Here is an 18,174-nt window from a genome sequence, read left to right on the forward strand (position 1 = left end):
ATTTCGAGTAAAATTGTTTACATTGTGGGCGTCTTTCTTTAATTTATCGCACCAAGGCAAATAATAAATAAGAACAGCTTTGTAAAAAAATCCATTGCTCAAGACAACAATACGGCACCAAGTAAAAAGCCTATCTTTATGCGAAGAATTGAGCCATGGAATAGCATGTAAAGCGCCTCAGAGGCTGAATAGGCATCGCAGCTTGCAAATACACAGATTGTACCCTGAAGCAGAGATTGAGTTCTACAAGAGCTCCGCTATCTTTGATTCCAGCTGCAGAGTTCGAATAAGGAAATAACAAGGAATCTTTGCATTGCTTTAGGCTATCTCTCTTCCGCTATTTCATTCAATTCTGCTTCTATACCGTGACAACTAAAAATATTGTCGTGACCAAGAAAGTGCACTCACGTGATGTCAAAATTGACGACATTGCAGTGCAAACTCAAGTTCGTGCAATCGATACAAATGCCTGCTTCGCTGCATTTTCTGTCACATAATATTTGCAGACAGGTATTTACAGACACTTGTAATAGTTTTTTAATAAATCATCATCCTCCTTTAATTAATACACCCTCAAAAGACTTACCTTGTTTCCACAGTTACAGTGAAAACACCACAAATGCGTCACAGAATAATTCACATGTGATATCATTGGTTGGTCGGTAACAAGTAGAAAAAAATGTGCCCTGTATCACATTCTAATTATCTCCAACTACAGCGAAACAAAGCCTGGCTCGCCTGTAAACGCATGTAGGCATACTAATCCCCCTCAACAGAATTCGTATAGGTCACACTAACCATATAATCGGTCCCTGCATCATATTAGGTACGTCCTAGGACGATCCGCAGTCTAAGTAGACGAGCGCCTTCATCTAAAATGAGACTATCAACGGGCGTTCACAAAACGCATCGATTACTCTATATCTTCCCGCTCTTACACCAAATCATTGCGCAGCCCTTTGGCGGGGGGGGGGGGGGGGGGGCACAGTAAACAGGATTGCATCAGTCAGTCGTCGTTGTACATCATCCCCACCTTTGGCGACCTTTCTTGGTAGAAAGAGTCTCAATGAAGTAGGTCAGGCCGATCTGACTCAATGTCAAGGGTGGTCATTTTTTAAAGTGTGTTCGAATCGTCAAAATTTGCAGTGGATTTGTATTGGTATTGGATCACCCCGATGTGTAATAATTAACCAAGTATGTAATGCTAACAAAATATGTAATAACACTGAACCCAATTTGTAATAACACTTAACCCCATATATGATACTAACCCAATATGTAATAACAATTAACCCAATATGTAATACTAACCCAATATGTATTAACACTGAACCTAATATGTAATACTTACCCAATATGTAATACTAACCCAATATGTATTAACACTGAACCTAATATGTAATACTAACCCAATATGTAATAACACTTAACCAAAACATGACTGAATACAATCTGGATAGGGTTTTTATTCCGCAGAAAAGAATGTTACGTGTTATTTATGTTATTATTTGAATTTCCTTGTGATTTTCCATCAGCAGATCTTTTCACTGTTATTGATGTCTTATTGGTCAGGCAACGATTTTGTAATTTTCTTGCTGTTACAGTTTACAAATGTTTGTCAAATAATGCCTTTGGTTACCTTTGAATTTGTTTATCCCCAACAAAGTAAGATAAACGTATATCGTACACTTCCACATCTAAATTTAATGTTTATGCCCCAAGATGCTATTTGAACGATATTGAGACAAGTTTTAGTTATCGAGCAACAAAAGTTTGGAATAGTTGAAATATCAAGGGTAAAATTTGTATGTTATAAACGCAAATATAAGATTTTGTTGAGAGATTTTGTCAAGAAAAATGTTCTCTTATAGCTGAATAATGATTTGCAGTCTCTTACATACTAAGGAGGTACTGTATTATATATATGGGAAAAATATACGCTTTCATCATGCTTTATGTATATTTATGCATTTCACTGCATTTGTATTTCATGATCATTTTGTTAGCCCTGAATCATGTAAATAAATAAATAAATAAATAAATAAATAAATAAATGAATAAATAAATAAATAAATAAATAAATAAATAAGTTAATTAATAAATAAGTGTAGATATTGGTTCTTTGTACATGGCGTTGGGGGATCCTCAGCTTTGACAATGCGACGTTGCTACCGTACCGCCTCATGCATCACTGAAAACCTGTCTTGCAACGATTACTGTAAAGGCAAACCCTTAATGCAAAATTCTTAAACCGCGTTTTGGATGATTTCCTATGGTAACGCATAACAAGGGTTCTTACCTACTTAAGTTTACACACTTTAAATAATACAACAATTCTGTTAAATAGATAGACGTCAAAGTCAAAATTGTATACTGAAGAAAGGCTGAAAGTTTCGAGACATTCAAGCAAGAAGCGATGAGAAAAACATCCAGTGAATGCACACTATTTTGAGTATACATTTTCTAGGTTATCCTATCTATAAATGCTACTTATTTTGAAAAGATCGTGCATGATTCGGTTGGCGGAGTGTGTCCCGGCAACAAATATTCGGAATCTAAATTTTGTACAGTACTTTTCAGGTACGCTGCTTTTGTTCAGTTATGTTGAAACTTGTGTGGTTGAGCATGTACACTTTTCTCCAAGTTGGTTTTGTGAAAATGTACTCTTTAATACAGGAATAACAGCTATTTTGAATTTTAAATATCAGTAATTTTTTGGCATTTTGTTTCCATTATCAAAATTTGCGTGGCGACCTCTGCTTTTCCTTTATTTTAAAGAGAACTGTTTCAAGGTACCCTAGAAATTAAGACTGAGTCAAAAGTTTATAACTTCAGTCTCGGGGCGCAAACTACTCTACAGCACCGTCTTTTTGTACATCTGTTAACATTTTACTTCAATACAAGCGGTCGATAATTGACCTTGCAAGGATCTCGCAAAATCGATAAAAACAGACAACTTTATCGGAGAAGTTTGCATTTCCGTGGCCCACTAAATTTTTTGTCTCAAAAATGGAATGATCTTAACTGTCACTCTTGCAATCTGAGCAGGTGAGTGCAGGCGTTTTCTGACCTCAGTGAGCGTATAGGGTCAAATATTGACTGCTTGTGCAGTGTAATGGCGCGCTGACTCCATACAATGGTGTCCCTCACGGACACCTGAGCAGCGCATCGACTCACGCTTGGAAAGGGTCATGAGACGAAGGTGACTCAGGGTCGCGTCCTGAAGTCATCCTTGCTTTCATTCAAGTTTTCACGATCTGTCTACAATTACGGGGTCAGTTATTGACTGTTGGCATCAAAGTAAGAATTATGAAAACTGTCACACGAAGAAAATGCATCCCAATCGTCATAATAGGCGCACATGCATGTGTTTAACCTTTAATGCGAACCAAGTTACATAAATCTACACATGTCGACGAAGTTGAGCGATTTTTCGCCATATCTTTTGCTTGAGTCGTCCTTGTAATGGCGACAGCAACAGGTACTACTGTGGCAAATACTAAAGTCATAAACTTAGCGTTTCATCACATTTTGCATATTTAAAATATGAAACTGCCGTTTAACGGGAAACAGGGCAAATATGCAGACAAGTTATTTCATAATAAATACTGAATTATTTTAAGTTTATTTTGCCAATGTATATATCAGTCATTTCACCACCCTCGCCTCAGTGAATTCATAGGCCACCATGGTCTATTCTGCAAATCAGTTTTTTATTTAGTTTGTACCCGCAGGCAGTCCTGTAAGGTATACTGTTCGTATGCAGAGTGCATTTAAAATGCTAAGGTAAGGGAGCCATCACTATTTACGGCCTTTGGGTTCGGAGGAATGTGCGGTGTTCTAACAGTTCTACAAGTAAAAAACATGTTGAAAACAACTCTCAGATTGCACCAGACTGCACCATTGCGCACACCAATTACTCAAATTTGTCACAGGATCTAGGACAAAACTGAATGTTGTGAATTCATCCTTTATAATCACAGAAACATATTTTAATTGACTTAATAATAAGTACAATAAACATTTTGACATTTAACTATACCGTATTCAGGCTTTTCATTAGAAGCTGGCAGCTGGAGAAATTGCACGGCTAGCGAGGTTGTAAACAAATAATGAATGGATAAAAAATACTGACTCTGACTGATGGTCCTCTAATATCGTTTACAGAAATGTAAGATTTTGCAAATGACACAAGAAGGTCTCAGATTTTCCATTCCTACATATTCTTTGGTCTTCAATCTCTGGCTGACTGAGAACTGTTTTTTACAAAATGTGTCGTCATTGTTTGGTTGTTGAATATTGTGACTAAAATAAAAATAAAAATATTAGTGTTCAATGTAATCTTCAAACAGTTTTACAGATTTACAGAGCGCAAAATAAATTAAAACACCTCTCAGATTGCACCATTACATACATCAATTTCCCAAAATTTTCGTGCTCTCCTCCTTGGGGTGTTTTACTCAGTGAAAAAAATTAAAAACACCTGTCAGATTGCGCCAGACTGCACCGTTGTACACATCACTCTCTCAAAATTTTCCCTGCAAGATAGGGGACGCTCCCCTCTGACACTCCCCCAGCCCGTAGCGTGTTCTCCCCTGTACTTTCAAATTCTACCCAGTCAGATATCCCAGTGAAAACCCTGTCATGATACCCATCCAAATTACATATAAACAATACTATATGGTTGGATACTGGTTATCGCGTGAGCTTATATCTTTATTTTGTTGTGACTTTGAATTTCATTTCGTTGATTTCACCTTTTTCAACCACCATGAGATAAACGATGATAATCTAGCAGGGTACATCAGGATTTGAAAGGTCTTTACTATTGCTTTATTTTTTTTAAATTTTACAAATAACTGTATTGATATTTAACTTTTCTAAGTGGAGGGGGGGGGGTCAGTCAAAATTTCTGTGTTAGAAAGGGGGGTTACTCAAATTCATCATGCTTTTCAGGGGGTTACTCGAAATTTTTGAGTTTCCGATGAAATTCCTCCGGACCCCTCCCCCCGGCCGTAAATAATGACGGCTCCCTAAGAGGGATTTTTTCTTGTCCAGAAACGTCACTTTGATCACGTGAACTTGCAGTTATGATTTGTGTCGCAATTCGCCAGAACAAATGATCACGTGACGAGACAATAATAGACAAAGCTAGTGCTTACTGGTTCAGAAAAAGTGACGTCAGATGGTATGTTTTAAACTCTATGGAAATTACCCGATAATATGACCATTGTCGTCTGCAGCTTGCAAAAGATGGCGGATAGTCAGAGGGGGGTGAGCGACGATCCTCCGAAACAACAGCAAATAAACCACGATTTCGTGTTCAAACAGGGCAGGAACTCGTTTACTGACGACAATAGAATCAGGGACGTCATTCGGATGCTACGGACATCTTCTTTTCTATAATTATTGGGGACAACTGGCACCACCATGACCGCTGTTCATAACTTGCCCGGTAAACTTCTCACGGTGCAAAAATCAATGTACATTAAAATAATATCGGGGAGCAGCATACGCATATTTTTAGCGTTATTACCTATTGCCTGGTCTTTATTCGGGCTATAGCGCCCCTCTTATAACCCTCTGGAGCCACACTAGTGGATCAAACTACATTCACAGATCGGGGCTTTCTAGTGAAGTTTTCTGCCGCTAAGCTCTGAATTGAGACCGTGCTCAAAGACAGGACTCAGATACAGAGATCCATGCTAAGCTTTGCCTAAAACTACATAGAGTTAGATGGATTTGAGGTAAACAAAAGGACATCAATGCCTGTACGCATGTACACCTACATCATATGCACGCACACAAACATATATACACGTATGTCCATACACTGACAGATAGATAGATAGATATGTACATACACATAGATACATAGATGCATAGATAGATAGCTAGATAGATAGATAGATAGATATATAGATAGATAGATAGATACTCAGACAGCTTTTCAGAAATGATGTTACCATGGCACCCATTAATACGCATTCACAATGATACAAAATGCAATTTACAGCTGTTTTGACATAGCTCATCCTTACCGCATCACATATATTGAAGTAAACTTTTGACTGTCATTTGATTCGGACATGGCCTAATTTGCCAACCATGACAAGTTGAAGACATTCTATACTAAGCTTACCATCTACCATCTGCCCATAGACTGCACTGCTTCTTATAGTCAGTCCAGATTTGCCGACAGCATCACTGAACTAGGTTGGGTAGGTTTTCAATACATTGAAAATTATCAGCTGCACGAGGAAAAGCAAAATGTAATTATGCGACCTTTTCGTGATAATTTCCCCTATTATTTCCAGCATGAATCGTGACGTCACTGTTTCCAGCACCAGCTTCCACCTCCTTAACACAAAGAGTTGCCATAGCAACAGTATCATTCGTGGAAAGGCGACACCGCTCATAACAACATTATCGCCCCACGTTTTATACCTTATCGTCTCTTTTACGAATTCTTTCCGGATGGCGACATTTATTTTCCATCTTCTCATCCATGTTTTGTCAAATTTTCATTGGCAAGAAGACTTTTATCCATACACGGTAATTAATAAATGGATCTTTTAATGGCATATCATAAAACATGGCGGCAAGTGATGATAACGTGCTATGCGAGCTAGAGCAGTCACTGCATTGACCTATGTGTGCTTTTTTATGTCTTATACCGCCGGGAGTTTTGCTCAATACACGGGGCGATGTATGCTGATCAACTGATAACAACAACTCCGACGTGAGTGTGTTCAAGTACCGAATAAAGTACGTGTGTTATGTATGCCTTTGCTATTAGGGACTGGTCAGTTTCTTCGGCCTGGGGGGGGGGGGGCGGTGGATTATTTTTTGCCGACGTCAAAAAGTGGCTGACCCCCCTATGCCAAATTTTGAAAACAGGGTGACCCCCCCCCGGCGCGCGACATAGGTAAAGCAAAAGGTGGACAAAAAATTATATATATATATATATATATATATATATATATATATATATATAATATATATATATATATATATATATATATATATATATTATATTTTACATTTTACATATATTTATATTTTAAATAGTCATTCTATGTTTTAATGAAATTGTTGACATGTCAGTTGTAAGATAGGAATTTCAAAGTGTCAATCTTAAAGTTTGAATACAGTACATTTTGAATGAGCTGTATTTTGAATGAGCTTTGAATGTATTTCACACTTTCTATGCTTAACCAGATGTCCTGAACTGTTGTACAGAAATGGATGTCAATCATTAATATCAAAGAGGAAAAAGCAGTGAATCAAAAACTTTGATGGGTGTAAAGACTTGCCAACCATCCAATTAAATCTCCTGAGGAGCCTTAGAGAACTTTTTTAGCCAAATCTGATGTGTACAGTGTCTGAGAGGACCTTTTCTTGTAACATTGAAACCATAAAAGCGCAGCTAATAATGACAAAAACTGCCTTTTTAACTGTTAATTTGTTCATAAAAAAGCATCTTTCTACAGAAAACCTGTGACACAAAGGAAAATAATTGCATCAATGAGAAGGAAAGATATCTTGTCATTTTTCTATCTCTAAAATAAGTCACTGTATCAAATATATATTGTGAAATATTTGTGCATGTTGCTTTCTCATACTGAATTCTCATAGAGAGAACAGAAAAGTATCAGAAAATTTGTCATCCTTTTATATGAAATGCAGATTTCATAATGGTACACTTTCACTTAGCAAACATCAAGATATCTCTGATTTATTAAAGTATGGCGCCCAAAGGGCGCGCCGAAATATATGAAACATCCTGATATCTCTGATATATATGCCTTGTATATTAAAGTCATGCACCTGAACGGCATGCTGAAAAATGTCATATATATATTAAAGTAATGAGCTTGAAGAGCACGCTGAAAAATATTGAACATACAGATATCTCTGATGTATGTATGCTTGATATGTTTAAGTTGGGTGTGCTGAAAAATATGACTGATTATTAAAGTTACGCGCCCGAAGGGCGCGCCGAAAAATACAACTGAATAATGAAATTTGTGGCTGACACTAGCATTTTAGGCAATGATGAGCCTGTGTCAAAATTCAAAAACACACTGACCCCCCCCCCCTATTGGGCATTTCAAAAACAAGGTGACCCCCCCCATCACCAAAGTCAAAAACAGGGTGACCCCCCCCATGAATCCACCGCCCCCCCCCCCAGGCTGAAGAAACTGACCAGTCCCTTAGGCGAGCATTGGAGCGGCGCCACATCGGAATAAGTTCAGATCCATGTTCGGAGAGATGTTCGTGTAAAAATCGGGTCTTTGTGTTACTTCAGGTGATGGAAAATGAATGGTCCACAGCCTTAAACTCCGGACATTGGTTTCGAAGGGCGTTCACTTAAATTTCACATAGTGAGAGGCGAATCTTCTTATCAATTCAAAGAAAACAGTCGTCCACTCGTCCCTGTTTTGGTTTGCCGCTTTAAAAACATAACAAACACAGTATATCGCTTTGTATTATTCCTTTCAAATTTCAGTTGGAACTAGAAATTTCATTAAAATTATTGTTCGGCAAAATTGGGACTTTCAATGAACTGAAAAAGATGCATCTCCTTTTTACACCCATGGTTGCACATGCTGGAGAGCTTGCTTGGCGCCGCCAGCGACAATTTGGCAAACTCATCAACTTTTGTTTTGTGCAAATGGAAGATTACAAACTTCTCAGAAGCTAAATAGCAGATGGAGGTGAGGAATGAAGGATCTTCAGGAAATAAGATTTTAATGTCAGCCTTCGGACTTTGAAAGATTGATACATAATATCAATACTACATTTGATATATCGTATTAGGGGGAACTGATGTAAGTTCTAACGTTTTTTTTTATGGTTCTTTGGCAAGAATTTGTTGTGGCAATACATGTCTCAAAGAAGAAAGTTTCAATATTTTCTCAACATTTCCTGCATGAGACATTTAATCACTTTCTTCTATAATTAAGAACAAACATCAAGAAGAACCATGCAAAGTATTGGATTGAAGAAACAATCTACTTAAAGTTTACAGATATTTGAATTTTAAAATGACCTCAATACCCTCCTGTTAACTTTTTGGGGAAAATTTAGTTTTACAGAAGGCTTCATTTTTCTGCACGCGCTTAAAATGAGTCGTCACAATTGGGTAACACAGGTAGCAGATCAACAAAGTGTTGTAAAATTATTTCCCAAAAGCGCATTCCACTTTAAATTTTTAGGTAAATTATTTCTCCAGATTTGCAAGTTCATCGTACCGCTCCTTCGGTTTTTGTCATTCTACGCCCTCTAGCGACCATTCTGTGAACGTCACGAGAAGCATCGTTTTCTGGCATACTGAAAACGAAAATGGCGATCTCTGAGTGTGTCTGCGCATTCTTCTCATCGCTATTGTCCGTGTAGAGTGAAGTGCATTCCATCAAACTAACCTTACAAGCAATTCTTTGAGGAAGGTCTACCACTGTGAAGAAGGAGACACTGAGATCTCGAAGGTGTTCCTGAAAGGTAGGAACAATGCTCATCGCTTCGTATGCGGTTGTCGTGTAGGCACAAGTGTGGGTTCTGAAAAGCCCCGCCTGTGTTTGCATATACAGTCCCTGCGTACATGTGTAAATGTATCGGTGCGTGTGAAGGTATATTCTTGTACGAATTCGAGAGGAATGATAAATATATGGGACAGCTATTTTCCGATGGCTTGTAGTTTTCACACTGCGACCGCTATACGTCACATAGTTTGTATTCTATCTCGAGCCTTGTTGTATTAATTCCAGTTCTTTAGGTGTGATATCGAGTGTATAACAAAACAATTATTGAGAGAGAGAGAGAGAGAGAGAGAGAGAGAGAGAGAGAGAGAGAGAGTGTGTGTGTGTGTGTGTGTGTGTGTTTGACTTCCTTTCTGTAGTGACAATGCTGATTTAAGTTTGTCTTGTGTACCCTTGTGAGTCGGCATGCCTCGTGGCTTGCTATTCCAAAACTCCACGGAGACGTATTCGTTCTCGGAATCAATAATAAATAAAAACCCGTTAACGTATTAATGTTCCCGAGATTCAACAGTTAAACCGGATGGTTATTATTTGAATGTATTTCATTACACTATAGTTCATCGTATGTTAAATCGACAGATATGTGCCAACGTTCCATGCTACGGCGTCGCTGTACGCTAACATTTGTTATCGAAAACAATTTTATCTACTTTTACATTTGAAATAGATAATCACTTTAGTGAACGCATTTGTGGCTCATGAATATCTCGTATTTAATTTAATATATTAAGGGGATGTGAAGGAACCCGTAATCCCGGAATATTAATTTAGAATAGTGTATAAGCTTAGTTATATTGTCGTGCGATCGATAACGTTTATTCCCATGGCTTTTATAAAAAGTCCTGCAGGGTTTACAGACAATCTGCGTCCATGTTAGGAAACGTGTTTTGTAGCTTCATGTCTTTTTTCACGACATGGTGTCTCCTGTTGTCAGCACAAGATAATAAATTGTTGTCGGGGCATTATCAATTACATCGCCGTGATCAATTTTGGTTTTTTACGTAATCATGAAAATAGCCTTCGATCGGAGCTGGGTATATGGCGCCACAGACAACCTTGTTGCCGTCACAGTCTCGACCGGTGTTGCAATTTGAGTGATTAATGGAGAAGGCTACTTAGGATGAACTAAAAAGCCAAGGTGTAGTTCATGATGGGCTGGAAGGCGCAATCTGAGATGGCGCGAGACGCGTCTTAAAAGAGGACCAGCCACGTGCACAAATGGATGCATGATCTAGTCACATTTATCAACCGTCAGATTGGACACTAGGAAATATTTTTTCACTCAACGGACTGTATCCCACTGGAATGACTTACCTGAGCATGTTATTCAAGCCAAAACTGTGTGTGACTTTAAAATAAGACTGGACCAGCATATTAACAGAATGAGGGATTATATAAGCCTTTAAGGCTTCCTTCCCTTTCTTGCCATGGCTTTTTTTTTCCATGGCAATCATAGTAAATCATAGTAAATCACATACAGACCGTTGAGAGTATTGCCATTATTTATTTTATTTTATTTATTTGATACACAGATCAACGGGCAAACCCACTAACAGATCTGCGAAACAAAAAAGTCACACAATCACAAGACAAATGTACAAGACAACCATAAAAGTAGCACGATACATTAAATTGAAAAAAAAAACATACACGAATCAAAAAGGAGAACTGTTAAAATGACTGGATAAAATAGTTTTAAAACTACACAGCGTAGAAAAAATATCTATATTACATTTAAAAGAGATATCATTAAAACAGACATGCATCTGGGCACTGTCGAGAATTTTCTGCAATTAACAGAACACAAGTCTGGTTTAAAAGGGGTTTCCTGCGTAAATTTCTACTGGGGGCATAAAAGCAGATTTGATTTAGAATATCTGGAGCATCATAATGTGAATGAATTATTTTGTACAAAAAGCACATGTCAAGGGTTAGTCTTCTATTGTGTAACTTAGGAATGTTCAGAATTCTGCAATAAAATGGGTAGCTGGATTTACTGCAGTGAACATTGAGTTTGCGACAAATGTATTTCACAAATTTAATTTGTACTCTCTCGATTTTTTCTGACCGGCCCTTCTGGTGGGGTGACCACACAACAGAGCCATACTCTAGAATAGATCTTACATAAACAAAATACAGAGAAATAATTGCTGAAATGTCATTGAATGGCTGGCAGAGACGCTTAATAAAACCAAGAGATTTGAAGGCTCTAGAAACAATGTTATTGATGTGAAAAGAATAATTAAGGTTGGAAGTAAGGTAAATGCCCAAATCCTTGACAACAGAGACCCGTTGAAGAGGGGTACCATTGATGGAGTAATCAAGAGAGGAAATGATTCTTTTCTTAAGTGTAAAACTGATAAATTTACATTTACTGATATTAGGTGACAGTTTCCAGTTGTTACACCATTGTGCAAATTTGTCAAGATCTTGCTGTAACATGACACAGTCAGCGAGGGATGTGATGGTGCGATAGATCTTGGCATCGTCGGCATACAAGCTGAGCTTTGCAGAAATATCTAACAGTGAAATATCGTTAATAAACATAACAAAAAGTAGTGGCCCCAAGAGTGAACCCTGGGGGACACCTGACGAAGCAATGTACCATTTTGAAGAGCAACTACCAAACACTACCCTCTGTCGTCTGAGATGAAGATAAGAAGCCAGCCAACTGTGCAGATTACCACATATACCGAATTTGGCGGCTTTGTACAGGAGAAGTGTGTGACAGACACTGTCAAAAGCCTTGCTAAAGTCCGTGTAAATTGAATCTACCTGTTGTTTATTGTTCAGTGAAACAGAGATGAAATCTGTATAATCCACTAAGTTAGTTGTAGTGGATCTGTTTTTAACAAATCCGTGCTGGTCGATGGAAATATTTGGTTTGATATGTTGATAGATATGAGGAACAATAACTGCCTCGAAGATCTTAGCAAAAAGGGGCAACAAGGAGATTGGGCGGTAATTTTCAACTGCTGATTGACCACCAGATTTAAACACGGGGACAACATTGGCCTGTTTAAACTGAGAAGGAAACTGACCAAGACAAATGGATTTTTGGAATAAAATTTGGAGGGGAACAACAAGAACATCCGTACAGTGTTTAATGATGCAGGCGGAGATACCGTCCGGGCCACTCGCTTTGTTCAAGTCTAGAGAAGCGATGACTTTCTTAATACTGTCCGGACATATATTAACATGTGATAATTGTCCAAAACATGGATAATTAAGCTCGGGCAGATTAGGATCATTGTTTTCAGTGAACACAGAGGCATTATTAATCAATGATTAAACTTAAAGACATAGGTATGTACTGAGTGAACAGGAGAGCACTTGAAGATATGTTTTTAGTTGTTTGTTACAAGACTTCTATCGTGACTGAGTGACTCTTTATATTTGCTATGCAACATGTGCATTGACAATACATGTCGAGCTTGATGCAGAACACGGATCCTTGAGCGGACCAATCACAGTTGAGTTAAATGGACCAATCAGGTTACATTACGTAGTCACTTTAGGACAAATCAGAGTGAAGCTGTAATCTTTGTATCAATTTTCTCATGTTGTTTTGGCTACAATTTTCCCGCCTTATGGGCTCTGTAGTTTTAGGGACGGACCATTAGATCTTGGGAGGGGGGGGGTGGTCAAAAACAGAAAAAAAATTTTTCAGAGCAGAAAGTTAGGAAAAAAAAAATCTTCAAACTAGTTTGCAAAATAAAAAAAAAATAAATAAGAAGACAAAGGCGTAAAAAAAAAATCTGCAAAAGTCTTTAAAATTTTGAATTTTTTTTAGATTTTACAGACAGTAAGCAACTTTCTGTATTTTTAATACATCCTCCCGGCACATTTTTAATTTTAATTTATACATTTAGAGTGACTGTATCCCTTATACTGGAAGTTGTGATTATCTTATCTTTTCAGGACTTTTGTATTCTGATCACTTGAAAATTATGAAATTATAGAGCCTGTTTTTACTTGTTTCCTGCGTACAAACCAAGCAGGTACACTAGGTAAAACATTAAAACTATGGTATGGTTGTCAAGACAGAAAGTTTTATTTGCCTTTTAAGATCAAGGTAAACAGATGCAGGCCACATCAGTTTCATTTTTTTCACAGCATTTTATTACAATGATGAATGCAAGAATGGGTGAACAAGTAGAAACACGTCAATAATGATAAAACAACATATCAAGTCATTATGTATTATTTTGCTTTTAAAAGGCATTTTCAATTCTTTTTCTCAAAAAACAGCCTGAAATAACAACAGCAACACATGTTTTAACATTCAACAATACACTACGTAGAATGCCATCTATCCAACAAATCCCAACACAAAAAACACATAAAAGGGTTGAACTTTGAAAGTTTCTCGATAGCAAATACTGAATAAATCTGCATGGTTAATTGGACAAGCCCTTTCAGAGAATACAGATTTTTGACCATGAATGGCATAAATTGCCCAAAAAGACAAATATTGAAATTTCAACACATCTATACACATCCAATCAATTTGGACATGCTGCTACAGAGAAATAGATGTTTTGATCAAAAAAGGGCAACAATTGCTCTAAAAACACAAATATGCAATTTAACTATATTATTTAGCTTATTTTAGCTTCTCAGCTTGTCAAAATCAATTGTAAATCATGAGATATGCATGATGTTTGGTGGGGTGAATGTAGGCATTTCACCACGCAGTAGAAAGGGAAGCCAGGAAACCAAAATAGTCAATTTTCAAAACTATACGAAGCTACTGAGGAGCAAGAAGACCATGTTTCAGAGGAAGATGTGTAATCTGAAAAAATGCTCCCAAAGTGCCACCAAATAACACCATTTTTATCTCTATTTTTCAAAAGCTCCAACAGCAGGAGGGGGGACACCCCCTCCTGACCTCCCCCCGCAAAAATACTCCCAAAGTGCCACCAAATAACACCATTTTAATCTCTATTTTTCAAAAGCTCCAACGGCAGGAGGGGGACACCCCCTCTTGACCACCCCCCGCAAAAATACTCCCCAAGTGCCACCAAATAACACCATTTTAATCTCTATTTTTCAAAAGCTCCAACAGCAGCAGGGGGACACCCCTCTCCTGACCTCTTCCCAGTGACCGCTTGCGTGGCTGCTTGTGGTGCTTGGCACCACATGTTTGCCCTCTTTATCTTCAGACAGCGACGAACGAAAAAAAAAAATTATGAATCTGAAAATATACTCTGAAAAAAAAATTTGCACAGCTAATCTCAATTGGAAAAAAAAAATTTCAGAAATTTACAATAGTAAAAAAAAAATTTTCACAATTTCATTGTGACCACCCCCCTCCCAAGGTCTAATGGTCCATCTTTTAGAGATTCAAGCAACTTTGGGGAGTGTAGAGTACCAGTGTTGTTTGTCGTTTTCCACGCAATAAAACCTCAAGTGTTTTATATGCTTGACTTCTACTGCCGGTGTCCGAGACTCGTGACTGCCATCAAAGAACCTGCTTCAAAATTCCCCACAACTTTCATAAGTAAGTAAATTCGCACCGGATGAAAGGTCACGTGAAATCGTGAGCGGTAGTCAAGAATTAGGGAGCCTTCAGTAATTACAGGGGGGTCACTTTTTATAAACCTACCTTAGGGGGAGGGTCATATTTGACAGAAGCTGAATTTATGGCCAAAACTTTGATTGTCCATGTGATATTTCCTGAACAGGAAATCACCAACAAAATACGTACACATCATAGACTGCCATGCATAGTGAATTGACATTTCGGTGAAATTCCAAAATCAAATTTCTTACATTTCTTACACAACCATAGACTTCTAACCACTCTAGTCTAATCAAGAACAATAATCTAAATAATCAAGCATACATAAATGCACAGATTTATCTAATTTTGTACTGAAAAAAAAAATATTCATAGTTTCATCATAGACCGCTATGCATAGTGAATCGACATTTGGTGAAATTCCAAAATCAAATTTCGTGCACAACCATGGACTTGTAACCACTCTAGTCTAATCAAGAAGAATACTTTGAATAATCAAGCATACATAAATGCACAGATTTATCTAATTTTGCACTGAATAAAATATTCACAGTTTCATCATAGACCACTATGCATAGTGAATCGACATTTCGGTGAAATTCCAAAATCAAATTTCTTGCACAACCATGGACTTGTAACCACTCTAGTCTAATCAAGAACATTAATATCAATAATCAAGAGTACACAAATGCAAAGATTTACCTACTTTTTATTGTAAAGAACTATTCATAATTGCATTATAGACACTATGGTTAGTGAACCAACTTTTTAGATGAAATTCGGAAATCAATTTCTTGTACACAAATGCACATTTTACTTCCCCATTTAAGCTAAGTACATTTAAATACAATATCAAACATATATAATATACAGATATAGCATGTTTTGTGGGGGTAAATTGTCAATAATTTGCCTGATAGACTCCATGTATTATGATTTGATATTTTTGGATGAAGCACTAAATCAGCCACATCTTGCCTTCTTATAGTTGCACAAAATATGGTGACCCTCCCTCAAATGTATGAAATACCATATCTCTCCAAAAATTCTTGCGTGATAAATTGCGACTGTCCCTTCAAAACACCAGCCCTCCCCTCTGTAATTTGTCCCTAACATAACAATTGAACCAATTATTATGTAAATTAGCTGATACTGTTTCAGTTATTCCTGGGGAGAATACCGCAGTGGTTGGGGGGAGGGTTAAGTTTTAGAATGTCGGACAAGGGGGAGGGTCACATTTTAGACAGGAGGATAGGGGAGGGTCACATTTTACGGTACAGATGTGCGCGAAATTGCCCCGGCCACCCCCCTGTAATTACTGAAGGCTCCCTTACCAAACTACTTGATGATTGAAATGTTGCGGAATGTTCTAACTTTAGACGAGATTCATTGAACCACTGCCTACAACTGTCCAGTATTGAGTACATCGTGTTCAAAATTTTGATATTCCATTTATTATTCGAGTGCATTTCTCTGTCGTTCCGTGCAAAATATCGTAACGCTTTTGATATCACTGTCAAAACTGCCCTTTGTGTCGACCTTGTTTGTTATGAAGGTCATCGCTAAGTTCAAAGCGAAAGTGACCTTTAACTGCTGAAATGATACAGTGCTCAGTTAGCTATGCAGATTTCCTTGGCTTATTAAAGCCACCCCGGGGTGCGCTATTGTGCGTTCCGTTGCCTTGCCGTTGAAGCAGTCGAATACTGAGTGAAATGAATGCTATTGCTCCGTATAGGCATTTGCCAATCTTCGTCTTATGGTGGGAGTGTTTGTGAATAGTACTAACGACAACATTCAAAATCAAATCGACTGAAGAGGTTGATACACATTTCACATTCAAGAATTGATAAGTTTCAATACCACGCCTTGATTTGCATTGCTATCACCTGATTGGCTGTCGCCATGGTATTTATTCCTCGCTGGCCGCCGCTTTCCTCCGATAGATCTCTTATATGTAAATTTAGACCAGTCACTCGAAAATAAGCCACTGCCACTTCCTTCTTCCCAAACTATACAAAAAAGAGTTGTGCGTTAACTTTTGAGATTTGCTTAGAATTGCAAAAACTATAATTTCAATTTTCGCTTCCATTTTGAAAATGAGCATGCGCAAGCGGCAAATAAGAAACCATGGTAAAAATTTTACAATCCGAACATCTATACCCAAGGTGCATTACATAGAGTAAAATTATGCCGTCACGTGTTCTTTATAGAGAGTAGTCATGGACTTGTTGGCAAAAAGTCGTTCACTGCCGTTAACCACAGTGCATTCGGATAAAAATGAAAGCAAGGAGTTACATTTCTTCAATGAAGACTTGTAACGTCCGTGAATGTATATGGCTTCCTTCTCTGCATCCGGGAAACCTTAGTACTTGACAGCTATAGGGAGAGGTTTTAACTTTTGGAAATATCAAAGGTCATCAGTGTCACGCCTCGATTTATCTGAGACTAGTCGTGGAAACTGGAAGAGTCGACTTACACAGTGTATCGATTGTACAGTGATAACGGCTCCTAAAACTCCATGCAAGTATGAATTGCATCCTCTACCGCCGTATCCTTGATCACCCACGCACGCAAACGATGATTAGACTCCTTGTGTTGTGCGACTCGACAAAAGGATGTCACGACACACAGAGAGAGTTTTTGCCGACGTGTGTTCTTTAAAAGGAAAAGAAATTAGAAGTATTTAACCGGCACGAAAGCGGAGATAGTGTAATAGTTATAAGCTGAAACGTCAAACACACCGTCACGACTCAGTGCAGGCATGACGATCCCTGCATGAGAGATAAATGGGCGATTGACGTAAGAACTCGTTCAGGTCTCCCAGATTAGCGATCTTCTAGGAATCTTTTGATGCTCCGTACAACAGGACGTGATAACAAACAACAATAAAGAGTCCCTTCAATACCAGAGGTGCCAGTAAATTAACTAAAAGCTTTTTTCCTCGATTTCCAACAACTGTATTTTGTATTCATGAAAAGGTAACTCGGTTAATTCTGTCCGATTTATCGTCTCTTAATGACGCAGTCATTTCATTCAAATGTTAATAATTCAAGGAAGTCGTCCTGGTCAGTAGGAAAAGAGTCAGTTTGCTCAAAGCAGACCTGACGC

At 37.9% G+C, this 18,174-nt stretch overlaps 1 protein-coding gene across 2 annotated transcripts in view; it reads left to right on the top strand.

Annotated features, from left to right (window-relative positions):
* Positions 1 to 9,320: 9,320 nt before the first annotated feature.
* Positions 9,321 to 18,174, top strand: part of LOC139131492 (popeye domain-containing protein 3-like) — a 30,515-nt gene continuing 21,661 nt past the window's right edge. Inside the window, exon 1 of one of the 2 annotated variants that reach the window (XM_070697565.1) lies at positions 9,321 to 9,504. The gene's annotated coding sequence lies outside the window, so the exon portion shown is untranslated. The remainder of the gene's footprint in view (positions 9,505 to 18,174) is intronic. The other variant, XM_070697566.1, reaches the window with a different exon arrangement.

This window comes from Ptychodera flava, chromosome 4 (assembly GCF_041260155.1).
Source record: "Ptychodera flava strain L36383 chromosome 4, AS_Pfla_20210202, whole genome shotgun sequence".
NCBI classification, from domain to species: Eukaryota; Metazoa; Hemichordata; class Enteropneusta; family Ptychoderidae; genus Ptychodera; species Ptychodera flava.